This window comes from Hydra vulgaris, chromosome 06 (assembly GCF_038396675.1).
Source record: "Hydra vulgaris chromosome 06, alternate assembly HydraT2T_AEP".
Lineage (NCBI taxonomy): Eukaryota > Metazoa > Cnidaria > Hydrozoa > Anthoathecata > Hydridae > Hydra > Hydra vulgaris.
In genome coordinates, this window is record NC_088925.1 from 19,551,848 (window position 1) to 19,576,581 (window position 24,734).

A 24,734-nucleotide genomic window follows, 5' to 3' on the forward strand; every position below is an offset into this window, starting at 1 on the left:
TTCGATAATTATACTGGAGTTATAACTTAATGACGTTTGAGGGGTTGCAACTTCTTATGACGTCTTTTGACGAAAGCGAAACGAGTTTAAAATCAGATTAAACGTTTTATACGAAAGAGCCTTAACAAAACCTTCTTTTTTTTATTTTTATTTGCGTTAGCATATTTCTATCGGAATTTCAACGCCGCTTTTTTGATTTTCTTTAAAAGATCAGATTTACTTTGATCGATCAACCGAAGCAGCAATTTTCGAATCGAAATGTTATCTGCAAAACGTGGTTTCAAAGCGATGCGCTAATGTTTTAAGTTTGTTCTGTTTTGTGTAATCAAGATTGTTTGAGCTAATACCTAAGATAAAGTTTTATTTAACGATTTTTTTTGTTTTAGCAGATAATGCGATTCTATGTCTGATTATAAACTTCATTGGTATATTTTTTTTGGTTTGTTCCATTGACGAAGATTTATAAGATTTTTTAGTGTTTTGAATATTTATTTCGTATAATTTTTTTTTAAAGATATGTCAATTTTAAGTTTAATGCAAAAATTCAGATGCAATAGAGAGATGCTAATTGTGCTAATTGTTGGTATGCATTAAGAATTTAGGTCAAATAAGGAACAAATAGTTTTTCTTTTAACAATGATGTGTAAATAGGAATTATTTAAGGTATTCAAGTTCTTGTTAGAGATTGTTTTAATATTTATCAATATGTAATTGTCTCATAATATTGTTTTATTATTCATATTATTATTATTATTATGAATGTAAGATATGTAAAATAATTGGATTAGTAAAACAGTTTAGCATTACTGTTTAATATGGATTAGTATAAAGATTACACTTACAGTTATTAGTTTTTAAATCTTCTTTTGTTTCTGTTTCTACTAACACTTTCAAAACTTTGGGACATAATAAACAGTTATGCATTTTAAATTAAAAGCAAAGTAATTCTTTTACTCAAGCCTTACTTAAGCCAATTTGAATGACTGTTTAGTAGTAAAATAATATTTAATTTTAGTATAAATGCCAATTGACTTTTTATTTTAAAACACTGACATAATATAGGAAATATAACTTTAATTAAGTGTTTAATGCAGTCAAAGAAAAAAAAAAAAAAATAGTTTTCTTTGCAATACACTTATACTAAATATTTATATATGTTTTCTATTTTAGAATAACAATTTGTAATTAGTGCAAATTAAGTAGTAATAAATAGAACTGTTATCTGTATAACATATGAGCAATATGAATAAAATAGCACTATATAAAATGTATTGGTAAATTGTGAAGTGGAAGCTGTAAACTAATCTTTTTAAAGTTCTGGGTAATAATGTTATAATTTATTACTGTTTTTAAGATTACCTATGACTAAACCTTTTTCTAACGAAAACCCTCATTCAATATATTTATATTTAGTTTTTTCTCTGTGTTCAATTGATTTATGTATGCCTAATAAAGTATAGAAATTTATTTACATAAAACTTTTTCTGTTCTTAAAGTTTATAATTTTGGTTTGTGCTTTACTAATTTGCAGTTTGCAATGTAAGAGCAAAAAATTAGGCTTATAACATTTTATGATGATAAAATAACATTCCATGTAAAAATATGCTTTTCAACTAAATTATTAGTAGTATAAGAATGTGTTATGGTGGTTGTAACATGAGGTGGAGGCTTATTTGAGCAGAGATTATGATAGCATTTGTAGAAAATAGAAAAAAATATAGCTGTAAAAAAAATGTTGTACAAAAATTAAATAAAGATTTAAAAGGTGAAAGATAATACATGAGATATAAAGTTAGTTGCTATTTATAGATAAATATAGCTATTAAGATTATTGCAATAAAGTTTGGGATTGAGGCGACATGTCGTAGAAGAGTTTTTATGAGAAAAAGCATTAGAAATGGAAACTGGATTCTTTTGATTGATCATTAGATTTAAGAGGGGAAATAAGGAGGCAATTAGATCAGACCCATATCTTAGAGATGAAATATTAAACTTGCTTTTAATAATGGTGGTAATAAACTTTTTTCATTAGAAGCCTTATGTAAAAGAAGTACAATATTAAAGTTGTAATGAAATGGGGGGAGGGGGTGTTAAAGACATTGAGTATGTATGCGGTTTGACTATCTCACCTAAACATGATTTTATTTTTTTTAAAACATTGAATTTCACATGTGCAACAAATCAGAATTGTATTTTTTTCCTGACTTCAGTCACAATTTTTTTTAAAATTTCTTTTTAAATAATAAGGTGAGAAAAAAAAAATCTTGTTAATTTTGAAAAAAAAAAAATGCGTACATACTTTATGGATGCTCGATGCCAAAAATGTAAAAACTGGCAATTCCTGCATTTTTAAAATCTAATAATTTTAATTATCTGGACTTCTCTATTAGTGAATTTTATTTCATTATGTCATCATAAAAACAAAATTGCACCTTGTACCATGTTTTGAAAAAAATTTTGTCATATAAAGTATATATATACATATATTTATCATATATATTATATATTTATTATATATGTTATATATTTATTATATATATTATATATTTATTATATATATTATATATTTATTATATATATTATATATTTATTATATATATTATATATTTATTATATATATTATATATTTATTATATATATACATATATACATATATATATATATATATATATATATATATATATATATATATATATATATATATATATATATATATATATATATATATATATATATATATATATATATATATATATATATATATATATATATATATAGGTGCAGCGCTTGACAGGGGGGTGAAAAAATATTTGTAGCCTTAATAAAATAAATGTTAAACTTTGTAATGAATTTCAGTACAGTTTTTTTAAAAAATTGTACTAAAGTTCTTCAAAATTCTTGAAAATAGTACTTTTCTAAAATAATACTTTGAAATATTGTCAATGATTGATTAGCGGGAAAATGCGCATGCATGATTTGTTCTTAATTATTTAAAACATTTCTTAAATTATCTACTATTAGGCACTAAATAAATTTAACAAAGTTAATTAAAAAAGGGATTTTTGAGTTAAAAATTCTTTCACTTATTGTACCCACCTTCTGCTGGGCCTGTATATATATGTGTGTGTGTGTATGTATATATATATGTATATATATATATATATATATATATATATATATATATATATATATATATATATATATATATATATATATATATATATATATATGTATGTATGTATATGTGTGTTGTAAACCATAATAAAATAGTAAGACCATAATAATAAAAAAGTCTTTCATGTATTTTTTGGCTTTTATCAAATATAAGGAAAAAGCTATACAAGAACTACAAACATCTATCGTATATAAATGGCGTAACTAATAACCGTATGTATAATAGATTTTATATAAATAGCGTTACTAATAACTGTAATATTCAGAAGACAGGAAGTGACATCATTAATGTTATATTACATTATTACTTAAATTATATATATATATATATATATTAGTAAATGACCGGGGCCCCGATCCCAGCTAAAAATGAGACTTTTTGCAAATCCGGCCCTGGCAAAATTGTAAGATTTAGCAGGGGTTGATAGCTGATGATGATGATGATGATGATGATGATGATGATGATGATGATGATGATGATGATGATGATGATGATGATGATGATGATGATGATGATGATGATGATGATGATGATGATGATGGTGATGATGATGATGATGATGATGATGATGATGATGATGATGATGATGATGATGATGGTGATTATGATGATGATTATGATGATGATGATAAAGTTGATCATAATGATGCTTTTAAATGCATATATATATACAAAATCAAGCATAAATTTTGAAAAAAAAAAGTACTTTATGATGTATAAATGTTTATGCAGCCCGGTCAAAAACCCGGCCCCGACCCTGGCTTTATTTTATCATACCGGGCCCTAGTCAAATATCAACCCCGGTCATTCACTAATACTTATATATATTATATATATATATATATATATATATATATATATATATATATATATATATATATATATATATATATATATGTATGTATATATATATATATGTAAATATATATATATGTATATGTATGTATATATATAATTATATATATATTTATATAATTTTAACTGTATTCTACAAAATAGTTAAAAAAAATTTGAACCAAAGCTTGATCCCAAAAAAAAGAACACAAAAAAGCAAAATAAAACTAAAAATGTAATTTGGTCCAACCATTAAGCAAAAATGTTTCCACTTAGCTTGGAAATTTTTTTTTTTACATTTGAGTAAATGCTTCCTGCTCTCTAATTAAAAAAATTTTTCAATTGAAATACAATTAAAGTTAGCTCCAGTTGCACAAAAAATATGGAAAGAGTGATAAAAGGTCACAATAATGCTTTGTTAAATAAATTAAAAAATTATAGTAATTTATAATTGTAAACAAACTAACAATTCTCCAGCAGGTGGAAAATGTTTATCAAAAAATATGGTATATAAATGTGTTGTTTCCTCTAAGAATATACCTGATAAACAATATATTGGCTTAACACAAGGTGAATGGAAAAAGCGTTTTCCAATCATAAGCAATCCTTTATAAATAAAAAGTCAAAAGAGACCATGTTGTCAAAATACATATGGGAATTTAAAAATAAAAATGTCGGTGATTTTATATTAAATTGGTCACACCTTAAAAAAGCACCTGCATCTAATAATATTTCCAAAAAGTGCATATTATGCTGACAAATTTTTTTTTAAATAATTGCACATGCAAACCAAAAATGTTTGTTATACAAAAAATCAGTATTGATTTCTACATGCAAGCATGAAAATAAGTTTCTCCTAAAAAACTATAAAAATAATTATATTAAATTCCACTTTTACAAATACATTTTTAAAAAAAAAGCAGATGTAAACAAATCTAAATAATTATTTTTATAATAGTGTCAGTAGCTTAAACATTTATGACTTCGGTAGTTTAGACATGACTTCCTGTAATTTAATTTTTGGTATAAATTGAAGTTTTATTAATTTGAACATTCATTTCTGATGAGTCTTCATTAATGAAACAAAGTGTAAAACGCTCTTTTAAGAACATTGAGCACTCTATTTTGTAAAATACATTTAAAATAGTGAAGAGCGGGGTTGGTTGTCACACTTTTTACTTTTTACTAATGCTATTTATTTTATTTTTATCCAAAGGAAACGCAACACAAAGGTGTGTTGTCCATTTCCGCATATTTATTATATCATTTTATTTCACAAGAGTGCACATACTATGAGAAACATTTATTTTAAAAAGGTCACCAGAGTGTGAAAACCAGCCACTCTCTGAGGGTTGGTTGTCATAGGATTACATCAGTTGATTTATTATTAAAATATATATCTAGAATAATAGACAAGTCTTTTTAATACATTATAATATAAGACAAGATTTGAAGAATAATTTGTTTTATTTTTAAATAATTAAACTCTTCATCTGAGTCACAATTTAAACATATAAAGTTCAGCATGTCTGGTGTGCATTGTTCATGTGCCAATTCTTACATTCTAGACACTGTACCCAAGTTTTTTTGATCTGGTACGTAAAATACGTATAAGTTTTTGTAGTAATTTTAATGTTTCATTCATAATTAATTAAATGGTTTTGGTAAATGATTTTAAAGTAATTGAAAGTGACATAATTTTTTGTAAAAAAAGAAAAAAACATTTACCTTCCGTACTTTAAAAGCCAAAATTTAAAAAAGTATATATATCTACTATAGCGTATATGGATAACCAATCACTCACTTTTTTTGGCTTACTTTATTACATTTGGCTTTTTCACAAAACGAAGAAAAAAACAAAGAATAATGAAAAAAAGATTGCTGCTTAGTCCAAATTTTAAGTTAATGTATTGGTACTCTTTTGCATGTTCTACCTATTTGTCAGTTGATGTATGTACGGAAGCCTCCAACAGCAGGGTATTTCAGAATGATATCGGACTGCCCTAATGTCAATCTTACAATCAGTCAGTCAGATCAAAAGAATATATTTTGTCAGATTAGTTAAATGCTTGTTTTGTTTTTGCTCCTATTTAGTTTCTGTGTTTTGTATCTTAGCAATTATACATAAAATTATTAACATTAAAAAAAAAAACCCAGCATATTTTCAGTAGTAAAAGAAAAAGTTGAAATTTGACTGGACTAGGTTTGATAAAAAATAGCCTGGGTTGTGACTAAGGTTGCAAAAATATTATTACATCCTAAGGTTTTTTTTTTTTTTAAAAAAGAATCTTCGCTTCCAACAAGGCTGCAAGCAACCACTAATTAAAGTTGGAAGTTACTGAAAAAGAAAAATTATATGAATCAGGAAAGCAAGATGAAGAAAGCGAATTCCAAAGAACTGATCTTTAAGGAAAAAAACTAGACAAATATGCGTTTTTTGAGCACTTAGGAACAGTCACAGAAATAGGATGAGACTTAATTAAATGACAAGTAACACGAGAATGAATTTTAGTAGATGGCACAAGAGAGGCTAGCTCTTTAGAGCAGTGCCCATTATAGTATTTGTAGAAAAGAGAAAGAGAAGCAACATTACGACGATGTGATAATGGTTGGAGGTTGGCTGCAAGAGCAGGTCCAACTATGTGTACAATGCGTTTTTGGACCTTTTCTAAAAGAGAAAGGGCATCATTAGAAGATCCGCCCCAGATATGGCAACAGTATTCCATACAAGGCCGGATTTGAGATTTATAGAGATAGAGAATAGAATCCGAAGTAAGAAAGTGACGAGCTCGATAAAGAGATGCAACCTTAGCAGATGCTAATTTTGCAACTGATTTGATATATGGTTTCCAAGAAAGATTGTAAGTAAGAGTTAATCCTAGAAGATGAAGAGTAGGTGACACATCGAGTACATCACCGTTCATAAATATAGGAAGATCTAAATTACTGCGATAACGATTGGCTGAAAAAAATTGAGTTTTATCTAAATTAAAGTTCACCAGCCACTGTGAGCCTCATGCTGTAGCAGAAGTGAGATCCTTTTCAAGCTCAAATGCCCCCTCCAAGCAATCAGAGGGTGTTGGTTTCTTATCACAACAAGAATAAATGGTAGTATCATCAGCAAACAATGCCACCTTAGATGTGAGAATATCTGGAAGATCGTTAATGTAAATTAAAAAGAGTATAGGGCCAAGGATAGAACCTTGAGGAACCTCTGAATTTACAGAGTTACAGTTACAGTTGTCCTATAAGAAGAAGAGTGTTGTTCATCGAGGACAACTTTTATGCTATGATTGGAAAGGAAGGATTCAATGATCTTAAAGATGTTGCCAGATACACCATAAGAAGAAAGCTTATGGAGAAGACCAGCATGTTAAACTTTATTAAAAGCTTTTGAAATGTCAAGAACGATGCCCTTAACCTCTCCATCTTCATCTAATGCACGATAAAACCTGTCAGTTATTACTGTTAGCAAATCAGCTGTAGAACGAGAAGATCGCAATCCATAATGATGGTCAGAAAGTAAGTTATTAGATTCAAGATAAGAGATTAAGTGTTTGTTAATTAAAGATTTAAAAACCTTGCTTATGATAGGAAGAAGACTTATGGGATGGTAGTTAGACGAATCAGATCGCTCTCCAGAATTATTGAAGATAGGGATAATAGTAGAACGCATCTAGTGGAATCAAGAGATGATATTGATGAAAAGTTTTTAGCAAACAATTCAGCTTTGTCTTTAGGTGAGGTGACAAAGTCTGAACCATACAAGAGAGGTGGAATTATAGATTTGCCCTTATTATTGATATTATTACAGATTCTCCAGAAGTCACGAGAGCCTAATTTTTGAGAGGAGATATGAGATTTCATGACCTGAGAAAAGCGGGTTTTGGCGTTAGACAAAACCTTTTTACAATTGTTTCTAGCAGTAATAAACAGACGTCTGTTTTCTGGAGAATTGTTTTGCTGATAAATATAGAAGTAATGTCGATTGGCAATCGCAGCAGCACAGTGTGAGGAAAACCATGGAGGAGAGTGAGGCTTGACCTGGAATCATCGAGAGGGAATAAAAGATTCCAGTCCAGCCTGAATCCACAAAGTTATGTAAGAAGCACATTTGTCACAGGAAGACGAAAGATTTCTACCCAAGGGCCATCACGAAGAAAATCACGGAAAGAATCCCAGTCAGCTTTACTGTAGTTGTAAGAGGTTCGATAATAGGGGGATTCAGGTGATGAAGAAGAATGAAATATTAGTTTTAGAGAGATCAAACTGTGATCAGAAGAAACTTATCCTAGTCAGTGCTCAGTTTCTCCACATTCACCTAAGGGTAAATGTGGAGAAACTGAGCACTGACTAGGATCAGAAACAAGACATAAGTCGAGTAGAGAATGTAGATGATTCGGGTTGTCAGTAACAAAGGGCTTCAAATGTGGCCTCCGCAATGCACACCAAAAGTACAAACAGGGACACCATTCATGCGCAACATGGCACTGTTAATACTTTGATATTTTTCAGCTGTTGATGGAATCAGCCTCTCTGAGAGTTACCACAGAGTTCGGGAAACCTGACTACCAGCTGGCCTCAGAGCCTTAAAACTGTTTTTTGGAGCTGTACCCTCATTAGGAGATAATAGAATGAGTTGCCTAGTCATAAAAACAGAGACACAAGCAAAACCCATGCATTGAGTCAAGAAGATCCAGCATTCAACATCCTAAACTGGAAACAATGTATTAAAAATACATCTGCGCCAGCCTAATAGATAAAGAAGGGGTGCGAGGCTGGTCAACAGATAGAATCTGTTTACCCTGTTTAAAAAAAACTAAATTTTCCAAGGTAAATGACTCATTACATAAACTTCATACTTAAGGTGCAAATTACTAGTCTGCTGAAAGGAGGCTCGTATTAATATTAATTAATAATATAATGTACAGGCATGTTGCTTTCAAGACGATGGTAAACAACCAGATGCTCTGAGGCATTAAAACTTTTCTTTTCTTTTGTAAAACTTGAACCTTTTTTAATTTGATTCATGTTGCAGTTTAGACGGTCTATGGTAATATCATTTTCTTTTATTGCTAAGTCTTGAGCTCTAAGTTTTTTTTCTAAATCTAAAATAGTAAATTCTAATGTCAGGCTCTTCTTCTTACAACTTTTATTTTCTTTAACCAAACTTTTGTATTTAAGGTTCAACTTTTTCAAAGAATTTCCTCAAGAAAAAACATCAGCCTCAAGTTTTTGGGTCTTCAACTGATATTTTGAGGTCCCGCTTGAGGTTCTTTTAATTAGTTGGTTTACTTAGTTTCTTACTGTTTTGACCACTTAGGTGGTCAAAGCAGTAAAAAAAGAGAAACTTAACAACTTTGAAGTCTTAAGCTTTTTGTTTTGCGTAAGTAAGGCTTTATTACAAAGTTTCCTTTTGTCACAGGAATGATTGTCTCTGTCGATCCTTTTCTTTAATGGAGAAGGATGTGTCTTCAACTGAACAGGGGGAAGTGATGTCTGGCTAGTGGAAACTTGAAGTGTTCACTTAAAAAAACAACTATCCTATCCCAGCTATAAAGTATGTGTCTTTTAAAACACTGGGTTTTTTTCGTTAACTCTCAGAATTGATAGTGTTAATGATGAAACATTACATTCTATTTTATTAAATTGCTGAATTAAATATTTAGCTGTCTCTAGCATTTCTGTTCTGTTGTAAAAAAAAACATTGTACACAAAACCATTTGAAAGTAATTTATCCTTGTCAAAACCAAGAAGATCTTCAAAGTCTTCTGCCTTTTTAATTATTTTCTCCATGTCACAAAAACAAGTTATAGAAAAAAACTAAAATAAAAAAAAAAGTGATTATATATTTAATAATTAACAAGGCAACTTAAAAAAAAAAAAGAAAAACTACAAAGTATTAATTTTTAAATAAATCATTGAATTAGTAACTAATCCATGATAAATAAGACATTATATTGTTATTAATTAATTAATTATTAAGCCATTAATTATTAAACATAAATTACTACACTTTATCATCATTATAACCAAGTAAAAAAAAATGTCAAGTTCTATGAAATTTGTATTTAACCATATTTTGTAAAAATAACAATAGTTATTAGGAAACTATTATTTAAAACATTTATTTTAAAAGAAATGGTGTAAAATAAGCCTAGATTCATTTTGGATTGTGCAATACCGCAAATGCCCATTGTTGGTAGTTCGTCAGGAAGTTTTTATTTTTAAAATTGGGTGATTTATTTACATAAAAGATGCATAAAAGAAAATTAGATAGATATATGCTCATGCAGATTCAATAAAAAAGAAGGACTATCTAGCACAAAAAGCAAAAAATTTTGAAATTAAAAACTTACCTTGTATTAAAAACCAAATTTTTCACAAACAACACACTAGATGCTGGATTTCCAAGTTATTTATATAAAGATTAGGTATTTGATGTTGAAATGAAAATAAGCCTATTTTGAAATCTAGAGAATTTAAAGAGCAGTCTGTTTTTAAAAAAACAGACCGTCTAGAGATGAATAAAAATAGGGTTTATATAATATATGACAAACCAAAAGCTATTTCTGGCTCAAGTTACAACCAATAATAAAGTATCTACCTAATGTTTTTCTTTTATTCAAAATTCATGTTATATTTTATATATGTATATATATATATAGAACCCTTAGATGTTGTCCGAAAGTTTTTTCGATATTTTGTTGACAAAAAGTAAAAATTAAAATGCAAGACCGGAATTTTTTTTTTTTAATAATGATAGACTGCCTGCCCCAACCAAACCCTCAGTCGATGTAGCAGCACTCCCTTGCGGGTCAGGCTATTTGTCAGTCGATGTAGCAGCACTCCCTTGCGAGTCAGGCTATTTGTCAGTCGATGTAGCAGCACTCCCTTGCGAGTCAGGCTATTTGTCAGTCGATGTAGGAGCACTCCCTTGCGAGTCAGGCTATAAGATAGTCGATGTAGCAACACTCCGCGCATGATTTACAGTAAAAAAAATAAAAACATTTTATTAAAAAAAATAAAAATAAAAACATTTTATTAAAAAAAATAAAAATAAAAACATTGTTTATATTGTTAAAAACATTCAAAATGTTATAAAAACATTCAGAATGTTTTTAAAAACATTCTGGTCAATTAAATTTGCGTTTTTGTGGTTTTTTTAAAAAACGATTAATTTGTAATTAAATTAATGGTTTTTACTTTCGTCCAACATGGAAATGTTGGACGAAAGTCAAAAGTAATTAAAAGTGACGTATGTGTTGGCGTAAGAATCACTTTTTTCCTTCCGCTCTTCCTAAAGCCAACAAACTATAGAACTATATGTATATATATATATATGTATATATATATATATATATATATCATGTTATATTATATATATATATATATATATATATATATATATATATATATATATATATTCAAGTATATTTATATATAAACATCATTATGATCAAGCTTTAGCCTTCCTTTTCATGCTGTTTCTTTAATATAAACAATCTTAAACATCTTCTTTCCTTAACTAAAGCTTGTTCATACCATATGTAATACATTCTCTTCGAGTTTTCTTGTTTCTACTTCTATCAATTTCTTCTAAAGTTGCTACCTCTCTACATGCTGATACTTAAAGCACTTTAATCTTCTCTGAAAAACATTGTTCAATGTTTTTTCTAATCTTTTAATCAAAAGAAAAAACAATGTTTTTTCTAATCTTCTAATCTAATTTTAAACATTGTTCAATTTAATGTCTTTTTATTATTGCAAGAAGTTAATGTTAAAAAGTCCTGTTAGTTGGTAAAGTCCCTTTAGTTGACTAAATCTTGTATATTATTTCAGATGTTAGGTTCTAGAGGCGTTTGGAGAACTTATTACTTCTCCCCAAAATAAGGCAGAGTTATTTGCAATGAACTTTTTCTTTATTTGACTATTGAATTTAATGGCTATAATCTTCCTGCCATTCTAGTTAAATAGATTAACCCATTGTTAGGCATCCAAATCACTTTGGCTTCCAATGCTTAAGTAGATTCTCAATTAAACTCTTCTACAGCTCATACAACATTTCCATCATAGTCTTACAAAAGTGCTCTCCAGAAAAGTGGTTCCAATTTTTAAAAACTCTAGAAAGCCCACTGTCCTCTATAACTAGTTATAATACTTTTAGTTTGCAGTGTTTCTTTATGTTCCCATAAGGAAACACTGCAAACTAAAAGTGTTATAACTTAAGCTTTATATTTTTATAACTACATATTTTTATCTTATATTTGAATGTTTTAACATTCAAATAAAAAAAAACAATGCGTAATTGTGAAAAACAATGCGTAATTGTGAAAATATTATTTTGCAGTGTTCCCTTATGAAAGCACAAGGCAGATAAGGGTGAATAATTTAGGTTCTAAAAAATTAGTTTAGTTTCAAATTTGATTTGTTAGGGAAGCTTTTGATTAGGATTGGCCCCAAAAATGCATTGGCATTTGCTTCAACTTTATATGCATGATGGTTTAGTAATAAACGTATTACAAAATAATATAACATAAGTCATTAGGCTTAAAGGCAGACTACAAGTTTTGTTTTGATTAATTGCCAAAATAACTCTACCTTTTTTTTAAATTCAAATTCACTTCCAACAAACAAGCAACCACTATTAAGTTGGGAATTACTAGAAAACAAAGAATAGAGTTAAAGAGCAAGGAAACAATTGCTAGAAGTATTGAAAAGTTATAGGTACCGTGAATCAAGATAATATGAAAAAGGGAGAAAATACAAAACAGTTAGAGTGCGGGGGAAAAAACTAGACAAATAGAAGTTTTTAGAGCATGCAAGGACAGATACAGAAATTGAATTTGAGTTTTTGTTCATGAAACTAGAGATGAAAGGTCCTTTGAGCAGTGACCATGATATTGTTTGTAGAAAAGAGATGCAACGATATAAATGTCAGCTGTTGGAGGAGAAGATCAAAAACCGTATTGATTGTCTGACGATAAGTTATTTGATAGGATATTAGATAATTGTTAATCAAAGGCTCAAAGACTTTGTTAATAATAGAGAGTAGACTGATCGAACAAAAGTTGGAAGGGTCAGAATATTCCCCTAAGTTTTTACAAATTGGAACCACAGATGTCATTTTCCAGCAAGCAGGAAAACAGAATTCAATCAAACATTTATTAAATAGTTTAGAGAGAATTGAAAAGAGTTCTGAAGAGCACTTTGTGGGACTATGACAGAAATGTTTTCTGGACCACAAGTTATAGAAGAGTTTAATTGAGATATGACTTAAGCAACAGAAGCTGGAGAGATTTGAATGTCTAACAATGGTTTAACCTGTTTTATTGGAATGGAAGGAAGAATATGGCTATAAGATTCAAGAGTTGAATTAGAAGAAAAGTTCTTTGCAAATAGTTCTGCTTTATTTTTGGGAGAGGTAAAAAGATTAGTCCCATGAATGAGAGATGGAATACTAGATCTACCTTTGTTCTGCTTACCCCTAATGTCTTTGACTAGGAGCCCTTTTACAAGACTGGATTCTGGATGCAGTGACCATCTGCTCAAGATCAGTATTTTTTTATTGAGACACCATCTCTAGCCTTTATTCAACCTGGTCAACCAACATGTTACACATTCTAGATGGAAACACTTGAGAAAAGGTAGAGAGTTAAAAAAAAGAAAAGTTGAATATATATCGATTTATTTTGACTGTTATATTTCAAGAGTCAATAGCTACAATACATTTTTAAACACTTGACTGTTAAATATAGCTATTGTTACTTACACTATACTGATAATTGTATATTATTAGGCGAATTTCATAAATTTAAATTAATTAGAGTGACAAATTCAGCTAAAAATTATATTATTTTTTTTAATCATATAACATTATTTTATGTAAGTGCTTCTGAAAATTAAAACTAAAAATAAAATCTGTTAGTTCTAGAAAAGTAACTATAATAAGTTTTAACAATATGTTTGCTTTTTAACTTTTGTAACCAATGCTGAATAATAAATTAAGAAATTTTCAAAAAAGTATGTATATATAAGAAAGCCATCAGCTTTAAATTATAAAGCTTCTTAAATTTTAAATCTAAATTTTAACAAACATTAGGGAAATAAATATTGATTTTATTTTATTTTTTTTTGCAAAATGTTTTCTGGATTTTTATAATATAACCTTGATGACCAATGGCCATTATATTTTTAAAGCTTTTTTTAAAGTGTTATGTAAATTTTTCCAAACAATTGTTTCAAAACTAAAAATAGACAAACAATTAAAATCCACCCTTTTTTTTGTTAAATTTTAAAATAGGATTAATAGGCAATCCTTTTACATACACTTTCTGACTCATCACGTTATGAGACATCCATTATGTATGTACACAATAAAATCAATCTAATCAAGCCCCTCCCCTCCCTTGTATGTAACTGTATGCTTTCAACAACCTTCTCTCCCCTATGTGTACGTATGCCCTATTTATTACAAAATATATCCAATGAATAAATTTTTTTAAACATTAAAAATAAAATACGTACTTTATGGAAAACCCCTTATATAAATGTCAGCAGAGATGAGTTAAGAATATTTAAAGTTCATTTCATGTTAATCTTTTTTTAAATCTTTACAAAGAGCTTATAGGATAAAAAAATGATATTTTATTTGAGTTTTGTAATAAATAATATTGATCTATTTCTGAAACTAAAAGTCCTTACCTGGTACCTGTCAGCCAGTTCTATAAGCATCAATTCATGTTTTGTTTTCAAAACAATTTATAAAACAAAAATTGTCATTAAGATGCAACAGAGTGCTAACACCAATCTTTTCATCAACTTTAAAATTAAACTTTCCATGAAATATTTCACTACTTGCCAGTTATCAGCTGTGGGAGTTAAGGTCAGCATTTGGTAATGCTGACATAAATATTGACCTAATATTATCTGAAATTTTTGCTGACCTTGTTTTTATGTTGTTATGGTGAAACTTTGTGTTAAAAAAATTTGTGCTGGCCACAAATAATTTTTTTCAAATTCTGAGAGTTGGTGTAATATACTTTGTATTGTTTATGTTTCATAGATGCTGCATCGTTATACTTTATAATCATAAAAAAAAATTTTCTAGATCTTTTCACATTTGCAAAATGCACAACATTTTCACATTAAACACATAATTTTCATACATTTTATGAAACTAGCAAGATATAGTTCTATTTACAAAATAGGCTTTAATAAAAGTTTTCTTGTCCAACTAGAAATTTTTTATTTAACAGACTCCTCTCATTAACATATTTTTAATTTCATCTTTTGCATGTTTACAAATAAAATGACTTAATACCTCTTGTAAGAATTTTGAGATTAAATCAAGACAAATTTTATTCAAGGATGGTATAATTAGCTCTTTAATCATTGAAAAAAGTGTTAAGTTTTTCAAATTATATGTTATAATATAAATTCATTTTATTTGTTCAAATATTGGTGATACTTACTTATAACAAAAATTGGTTAGCAATTATTTAAAAATTTGCATTCTTTTTTTTAAAAAAAATTAAATTGTTCATATATTTTAAGTATAAGTGTCATGGCTTTAGAGCTGAGGTAAAAAAATTGGCTGCAACTCCATTAAAATTCTTAGCCCCAACTCCAGAGCGGCTCCAAAAGAAACATCAAAATAATAAAATACTTTATAAAGTATCAGGCTTCGGTGGTTATATGAAGATTGCTTGATATAGTATGGCTATTTTCTGCACTCAAGGGCAGAAAATAGCCATACTATATCATAGTATGGCTATAGAAAATAGCCTCTCTACGCGTGCTTGTGAGAAAGCTATAGAAGTGACTGCTCTGCATAGCTCTGTAACCTTTTTGAGTATTACAAGTCCCTCAAAAGATTTTTAAATGTATCTTTTCTTACGGTTGTGACAATCGTCCATGAAATTTGTATTAAAATAATTTTTATTTAAAAAAATAATTTTGGCCACACTTCTCAATTTTTCTTTTTTTTCAAACTTGTCTAATTCTTCATCAGAACTAGATTTGCCTAAAACTGTATGAAGTGATGTAAGTGATTCAGCTGTTTTTCTTACTGTTATATTTTTGGGATTTCTTTTACAAGTTATTTTCCGCTATTGTTTTAAAGGCTTGTTTTGCTCATAAATCTGATTCTCTTCTAGCAATATTCTTCATCTAGCATCAACATAAACTGTGGCTAGAAATATATTATGAATTTCTTAGTTTCCTCACAACATACCTGATCTTTGCCAAAAGTTGGGTAGTGTATATTTCTTTTGAAAGCATCACAACTAGCTAACTGCATAGTGTAAACAATGCAGCAAATCACCTTAATCTTGGTATGTTTACACCCTTCTTGGAGAACTAAGGTTAGATTATTTTCCCAAACTGCTGCACTTACTTTTTTGTTCGTATCCTGTCATAATTACTCTTCGTGTTCCTCATCCTGTATAGCGCTTCATCTAGAACATTTTCATTATCTAAATTTTTATTTAAAAGTGTGATTGTCTCTAATGTTTTAAAGTAATTTTTAAAGTATGCAAAGAACTTTTTTTCTAATTCAACTTTCAAATCAAATGGCCATTCTCTTTTTTCCATTCCAGTTAAACAAATTAACCCATTGTTAGACATTCAAATCACTCCAGTTTCCGTTGCTCATATCTTATAAGTCATATCTCGATTAATTTCTTCTACGGCTTGTGGTGCGGACAACATTCCTGACATAGTCTTACAAAATTGTTCCCAGAAAACTCTTCAATTCTCTCTAAGCTATTTAATAAGTGTTTGCTGGAAAATGGCATCTGACCCCTATAATTATTGTCCAATCAGTCTTCTTTCTGTTATTAGCAAGGTCTTTGAGTCTTTGATCAACAAGTTTCTCCCATCTTGAGTCAAATAACTTTCTGTCAGACAATCAATACAGTTTTCGATCCTCTTGCTCTATGGCTGACTCTCTAACTGCTGTGACTGAAAGATTTTTTTGTGCATGAGATGGAGGCAGAGAGGCTAGGGCTACTGCTGTTGACATATATGTTGTTGGCTAGGGCTATTGTATGTTGACATATAAGGCTTTCGATAAAGTTTGGCATGATGGTCTTCTCCATGAGCTTGTTTTATGTGGTGTATATGAAAAAGTTTTTGAGATTATAAAATCATTTCTTTCTAAACGCTTTGTTAAAGTCATCCCCGAAGGCCAACACTTTTCTTTATTTCCAGTAACTTCTGGAGTACCTCAAAGTTCTTTGGTCATGTTTTTTTTCTTATCTGCATTAATGATCTTCCCGACAACCTTACATCTAAAGTAGCTCGTTTTGCTGATGACTTAACTTTATAATCCTGTCTTGACAAAAAGTCTTCTCTTTTCGAATGCTTAGAACATGCTGCCTATCTTAAATCTGACCTCACTCTGTAACAGATTAGGGCTTGTAGTGGCCTGTAAAATTTAACCTAACAAAAGTCAGTTATTTACTGCAAACAATTATCGCAGTACTGTCATTATTCCTATATTAATGAATGGCAACCCTCTCACTGAGTCCTCTTTGTTATGTCTTCTTGAATTATGGTTAACTACTGACCTTTCATGGATACCACATATACAATTGATTGCTAAATTATTATCTGCTAAAGTTACTTCTCTTTATCGTGCTCACCATTTTCTTTCTCTTGATTCCATTCTCTACCTCTACAAATCTCTTATTCGCCCCTGTATGGAATACTGTTGTCATATTTGAACTGGTTCTTCTAATGATGCTCTTTCTCTTCTAGACAAGGTCCAAAAATGCATTGTAAACATAGTTGGACCCACTATCTGTTAAGCTTGAACCTCTTTCCCATCGTTGTAAAGTTGTGTCTCTTTCTTTTTTCCAAAAATACTATCGTGTTCGCTGCTCAAATAAGCTATCATCTCTAATTCCATCAACTAAAACTCATTCTCGCTTGACTCATCATTCAACAAAGTCTCATTCTTTTACTGTATCTGTTCATGCATGCTCTAAAAACATTTATTCGTCTTGTTTTTTCTTGCACGCTTTGGAACTCTCTCCCAACTTCATGTTTTCTTGACTCATACAACCTTCAACTTTTTAAATCTACTGCCAACTGTTTTCTTGCTCTATAACTAATTTGTTTTTTTCTAGTAAATCCCAACTTTATAGTGGTTGCTTGAAATGTAGACTTTTTTAAAATAAAAAATTGCATAGTACCAAAATTAGACATTCTCTAAAATATAGCTTCCATGTTAGCTAAAAAAGATTTCAATTTGCTAACATCAACAACTCAACATAGTATTATATGGTTACTTGACTTTTACAGTTTTTTTTTGATAAAATATAAATTAAAGATAGTTTTAGTTAGAGATATGGTTTTTTAGTACTTAAATTTGGTTGTAATTAACAGATAAAACTATTTGACCAATTGACACAACAATTGTAGCACAACTGCTCAATTATACAAAATCATTCATTCACTTCATCACCAGTACTAAATGCATTAATCATGTTATTAATATTTGTTATATTGGTATTGATCTGCATTCATTATAATTTTAGGCAAAATTTGAGCAACATGTACAACTGAGCAATCACTACAGTGGTGTGCAAAAGTATAGCAATTTTAATATAAAAACTGTTTATTTTTAAAAAAAGTAGAATTAAACTTGACGACGCATTATTGGTGTTGCTATAACAACTGCTCAAAGGTCACCTTCAATTTTGATATGAACTTCATGCCCTTAAAAAAAGTTAATGTTAAAAAAATTACAAATATTTTATAACATAATCTTCTTATGTATTTATTTAAATGTATAATTATTGGCAAAAGTGAAAATTCAATATAAAGAAATTTATAAGGATAAGTTTACATACTATACCAGATGTTTCAACTTAATGAAATTAAACTTGAAATATTTTTTTATTACTTCTAAGTTGTGATACATTCTGTAAAATGAAATATTTAGTAATATTTTATAATTTTTTTTCTTCTGTTTTTTTACATAAAATCAAAAACTTACTTAAAATTAAAAAATGTTGTTAAAACAAAACATTTATCCCATTTAAAGTTCAAAAGGAATTTTAAGGGTGATGTTCAATTTATACAGAATTACTTTAAATATTTTTCCAGAAATATGTACATTTATGGATAGGTCTATGAAACTAGTTTTAGATTTTTTGAATGTAGTTATGAAAGCAAAAATATGAGAAAAATATTGAAAAATAGTATTGTATTTTAATTTTTGTGGAGCTTGCTAAATATTAATTTTAATTTAATGGAGCTGCTAAAGGTGCTCCTAAAAAATTTAGTAAAAAATGTAGCAGAACCTTTTAGCACTTTTCTGGAATATTTGTTTTTTAGTTTTAAAAAACTTTTAAAAAAAAATTCCAAAAAAACCAAATCTTTGTAAAATAACTTTTCTGCATCTGTAATCAATGTTGGATCTGTAATCAATGCCAGATTAGGGATTTTTGATGTTTTAAATATGACAATTTTAGACAATTATTTTCAAATACAAGTATGTTCATGTTTATAAATAAACATACTTAAATTTGGAAAATAATTAAATTTAAAGATAAAAAAGCAAAATTTAAAAAAGTACAAATAACCATTCATTTAATGAATATTAAGAAAATATTATTTTTATAACATTAATTTGATGAATGTTATGAAAATATTATTTTTACAATATTCATTTAATGAATATCATGAAAATATAATTTTTATAATATTCATTTAATGAATATCATGAAAATATAATTTTTATAATATTCATTTAATGAATATCAAGAAAATATAATTTTTATAACATTCATTTAATGAATATCATGAAAATATTTTTATAATTTTTATTTAATGAATATTATGAAAATATTCATTAAAAAAAGTTATTAATTGTGATTTTTTCCTAAAAACTGCTTATTTGACCTGTTAAAGAAACATAGAAAAGGGGAGGATGGACACAAATGGGTTTAGTCTTATTAAACAGTCTATGAACTTTATAATCTATTTTATACACAGGGCTCCCACCGGTCCTAGATTTTGAAAGTAGTCTTGGAGTGTCCTACTTTTTTAAATTAAAAAAAAAATGTTTTATTTAAAGTATCTTCCACCTATTTTTTCATAAATTATATTATTCCATAGAAAACACTTTGATATCAAAAGAATTTTGACAGTTGATTTTTTTAAAAATAAGTATTTAATTATGCTACTTCTTGTTTATATATATAGTTTTGTGTTTTTAGTTGTACTATTTTTGTTTGCTGTAGGTTATTATCCTACATTTATTATTAATTTTACTGTCTTTTTTTAATGTTGCCTGCATATTTTTTTTTTTTAAATATAAATTTAAAAATTATTAATTTGATTTTGAGAATTTTTGGCTTCTAAACTGTTTACATTTTTTTTTAGATAAAATAATTAGAAAATGTTTGAAAATAAATAAAATTTTCTAGTAAAATGACTTAATGAAAAAGTTTAAGCAATGTTTAAAAGAAACAAAAACAGACACTTTTGTGATTTGCAGTTATTATTCTAAAGATATAAATATTTTAATACAGGAGAAGCTGAGTAAACATCACATGAAAAGTAAAAAATGTGACATTGTTAGTTGTTTCATTGCGGACCCACCAAAGCCAGTTATATTGCAACATTTTTACTTGCTCCCCTTTTTCAAAACAAGTTACTATCTATGCTATCTAATGAACCAAATTATTTAAAATTTTATTTAATGACCAAATTATTTAGAAGGGTTAAATGGACCTTCTAATTTGATTTTCAAATGATGTTGGTATGTTCTTGCATTTAAAAAAGAAGCAGGAGAGTTTTTAGCTCCTTATTACACACTTCATTAACCCGATTTCTATTTCAAATCCGAATAGAAAGAATGTTTGTACCAATAATTTTTCAATTCTATTGCAAAAATTATTTAAATATGGTCGTCTATAACCAAAATCTGTTGAATTAGAAAATAAAAATCAATATCAGATTTTTTAGAAGTAGTTTATTTGAATCCAAAATCATTTGAAGATTTTTATATATTTTTTCGCTGACTTTATTGGAGCAAATAGAGGTTATTAAAGTTATTGGAATAGACAAACTTTGAGCGTGCTTTATTATTGATGAACAACTTCTTGTAGGGTTCCTAAAGAAAATCTTTTGTTTAATGAATTCAATTATAGTATCAAAATCAATGGAGAAACAAAGAAAAAAAATGAGACAAAAAACAACGTATGTATAAATTTAAAATGAAAATATTTTGACGATGAGAAGGAAGCAGTTAAAGGGTTTTCAATAAATTTCGTACGGAGGTATGGGGACGGGGCTATTTCGAAGCGTACTAATATGTACAAAGACAGTGTACGTACGCGGTTTGACTACCTCTCGTTCTTCATCTCTCCTTGAAAACTAATTTCTTCTTTTTTTGACAAAAGCATTAAATTTCGCTAGTTAATAAATCAATATTATGTTATGTAATAGAGTCGAACTAAAAGTTTTGGATTTTAATGTCTTGAGTAATTGAATCGTTTATTCCAGAAACCCGTCAAGTTACATTATAGATTATGAAAAGCCAAGTTTAGTCAAACCTTTTTATGCAAAAATACGTAAACTAATAAGCCTTTCAGTTGGTTATACTTTGTCTTGAAATTTTTGTTTATTACAGAAATTTGTCGAGTGAAATCACATGGCGGCCACATGAAAACAATAAAAGCTCAAATGTACATTTACCACAAAAATGAGACCAATAAATCCTCAGAGGATTATTTGGAAAATGAAGTTGAACTAAGCATCTAATTTTTTAGAACTTGTAGAACTAAGGATCTAATTTTTTTCAGTGATGGCTCTGCAGGGCAAAATCATTGTATGGTGAGATTCTTGATGAATCTTTATAATAGAGGAACATTCAAAGCTGTTTTTCAACTTTTGTCAACAAACCCTGTCAAAAATATCTCTTTCAAAATCATTCTTACACTATGATTAAGATTTTGGTTGCATCAAACGTGTTTTTCGAAGAGTTGACAGGGTTTACACATCAAATCAGTAATCAGTTGCCAAGTATACTACAGGCTGTGAATAGTTATATGGTAAAATTCTCCAGTGGCTTTCAAACCAAACCGTCTGCAACATTGATGTATTGTATAACAATGAGTTGAATAAAAACTCAAACAATTGACTTGGCTTATATGCATATACAATATGTTTTAAGTTATAGTATGTATTATCTTATCTCGTTTTTCTTCGTTTATTTCTTTATTTTTTGTTCCTCATTTAACTGATATTTTAACTTTTTTTTTTTTGTTGATCAAATTTAAACATAAAGATAATTTTATTTACAAAATCAATTTTTTATTTACAAAATTTAAATATATTGTTGTTAATGTAATTATGTTATTTTAGTAATTTTATAGTCAAAAACTTTTTTTAGGTAAAAAGTTTTATTTTATTGCAGAAATCCGTCAAGTACAAAATTTTTTCAAAATTTGCTGCATAAAAAATTAAAATTAACCCCAAAAATTAATTGTTTTTCCAATACAATAAGAAACACTTAAAATATTTTCCCGAGCCAAAACTTTTACTAATCCGACGAAGTTTTCCGATAACTGAAAAAAGCGCACTTGTCGGGTTTCTGAAAAAAACAATTTAATTTATGCGTTGGAGTAGGAAAAAGGGTTAATTTTGTAAAAAATAATGCGTACGTACGCAAAAGGAAGAGGCGGGGGGGGGGTCATTGAAAGCATACATTAACGCACAAAGAGAAAGGGAGTCTAAATTAGTTGTTTTACTGTGTAAGTACTTTATAGATTCCTCCTAAAGCAAGGTTCAGATTGCAAAGTTAAATGACTTCTTGATTAAATTGAAAAGTTTGATATGCTAGCAATAAAATAGTTTGTTTTTTATTTATTTATGTATTTGACGATGTAAAAACAATCATGAAGCAAAAATCCTAGATAAAACAAAAATTGGCCTGGAAAGTCCAAGATTTTTTAGCTGGTGGGAACACTGATACACAATTTTTATAATTGTGATTTATAAGTATTATAAAATATTTATAAATATAGAATATTTATAAGTATTATAAAATATTTATAAATATAGAATATTTATAAATATTATTTGTATTTCTGACGTCTTTGTTAATATGAAGTGTTATATATTGTAAATATATTGTTGTTAATGTAATTATGTTATTTTAGTAATTTTTATTATAAGTCATTTTTCAAAAGAACTAAGAACATCATCAAAACTAAACTAAGTTTTAACAATGGCTCAGTTTTTTTAAAGTTGCAACTATTATTTAAAAAAATTTACTTTAACAAATTCGAATAATAGACAGCAAAAACTTATTACACATTTTTAAATACTTTAATTTCATTTCATCCGTTGCATGCGGATTTGACATTTGCGTCATAATCTCAAAATATTTGTGTTTGAAAACAAGAAAAAAGCTGCTAACTAAATTTTATTGACTTATAATTGTCATTACTGTTTTTAACTTACTAAAAATGAATATAAAGTATAGTTTATATAATCTACATTTATTGGAAATTTTTTAAATAAATATTGTTTATTTATATGGATTTTTTAGATGATATTTAGATTCAATGGAAAGTAAATAATAAAGAAAAAAATACAAATGAAAGTCATGAACGTTTTACGTAGTCCATTAGTATTACTTAGAATTTTAATTAGAACTTTATCGCAATTTTTTAATTGTACTCATACTTTAAGAATCATTGTGGTTGGAACTAAAAAAAGCGGAAAAACCAGCATTTTAAGAAGATTAGCAGGAGACTGCTTTTATGAAAACGGACATACTACGGTTCCAGACTCAAATAGTTTACGCATGAGTTATTGCTACTCTGTGGATGATAATATTTGCAAAAAAGAACTTCAAGTAACAGAGTTATGCGTTTCCACAGAAGAATCGATACTAATAGATTGGGTACAAAAAGCCGATGGTATTATACTGGTGTACTCCACCGAGAATGCACAAGACATGAAATACTTACACAGTACTTTTGCAAAATTGCTTCGAGTATGCACGCATAAAAAACGCAGCTGCTCAATTATCTATATGTGTACCAAAATTGACTTAATTGATTCAAATGTGCTAAACAAGTACCTAGAAAACCTTCATTCTAATGAAGTTGATCAAATGCCAGAAAGATTTGACGTTTCTGCCAAAACAAATGAAGGAATTTCAGAGGCTTTTTTGTACTTACTAAAAAGCTGTCTCAATCGTTAAGTTTCATTTTATTAGACTTGAGTTTCAGGTAACGCGAGTTGCTTATAGCTATACTTCTTACAAAACAGTGTCCCACTAGATACTCATGCTTATCAGGTTTGCTTCTGATTAAAAAACTAGCCTAATATGTATATAATGGTCTTAAATGTTTATAAAACTTTCCTATTACCGAGTTTAAACTCAATAATTAAAGCTTTGCTCGTACTATACTTCTACATTATTTATAGAAACAATATATTAAGTGAAACAGGATATGTAAATAGTATAAATAATTCTACAAATAAACTAGGCAGCGTAATTTATGCACATACCCTAATTAAATTGTTGCCAGGAGTTGGTGGGACATTTTTTAGTGTGTTTTGTTGGGTATTTTTCTTATAAATACATCTTTAGTTATTTGTTTTATATTTTAACACACGTGTAAATGATTTACATATTTTTCTCTTCTGTATATTAAAAACCTATTTTTAAGTTGTTTATATTAAGAATAATTAA

General features: G+C 28.1%; 1 long non-coding RNA gene across 1 annotated transcript; it reads left to right on the top strand.

The window, feature by feature from the left end:
• Positions 1 to 1,173: 1,173 nt before the first annotated feature.
• LOC136081706 (uncharacterized) lies at positions 1,174 to 24,734 on the top strand. The gene is made up of 2 exons (XR_010639042.1): positions 1,174 to 1,321; positions 23,580 to 24,734. It is a non-coding gene; the product is annotated as an uncharacterized LOC136081706 (long non-coding RNA).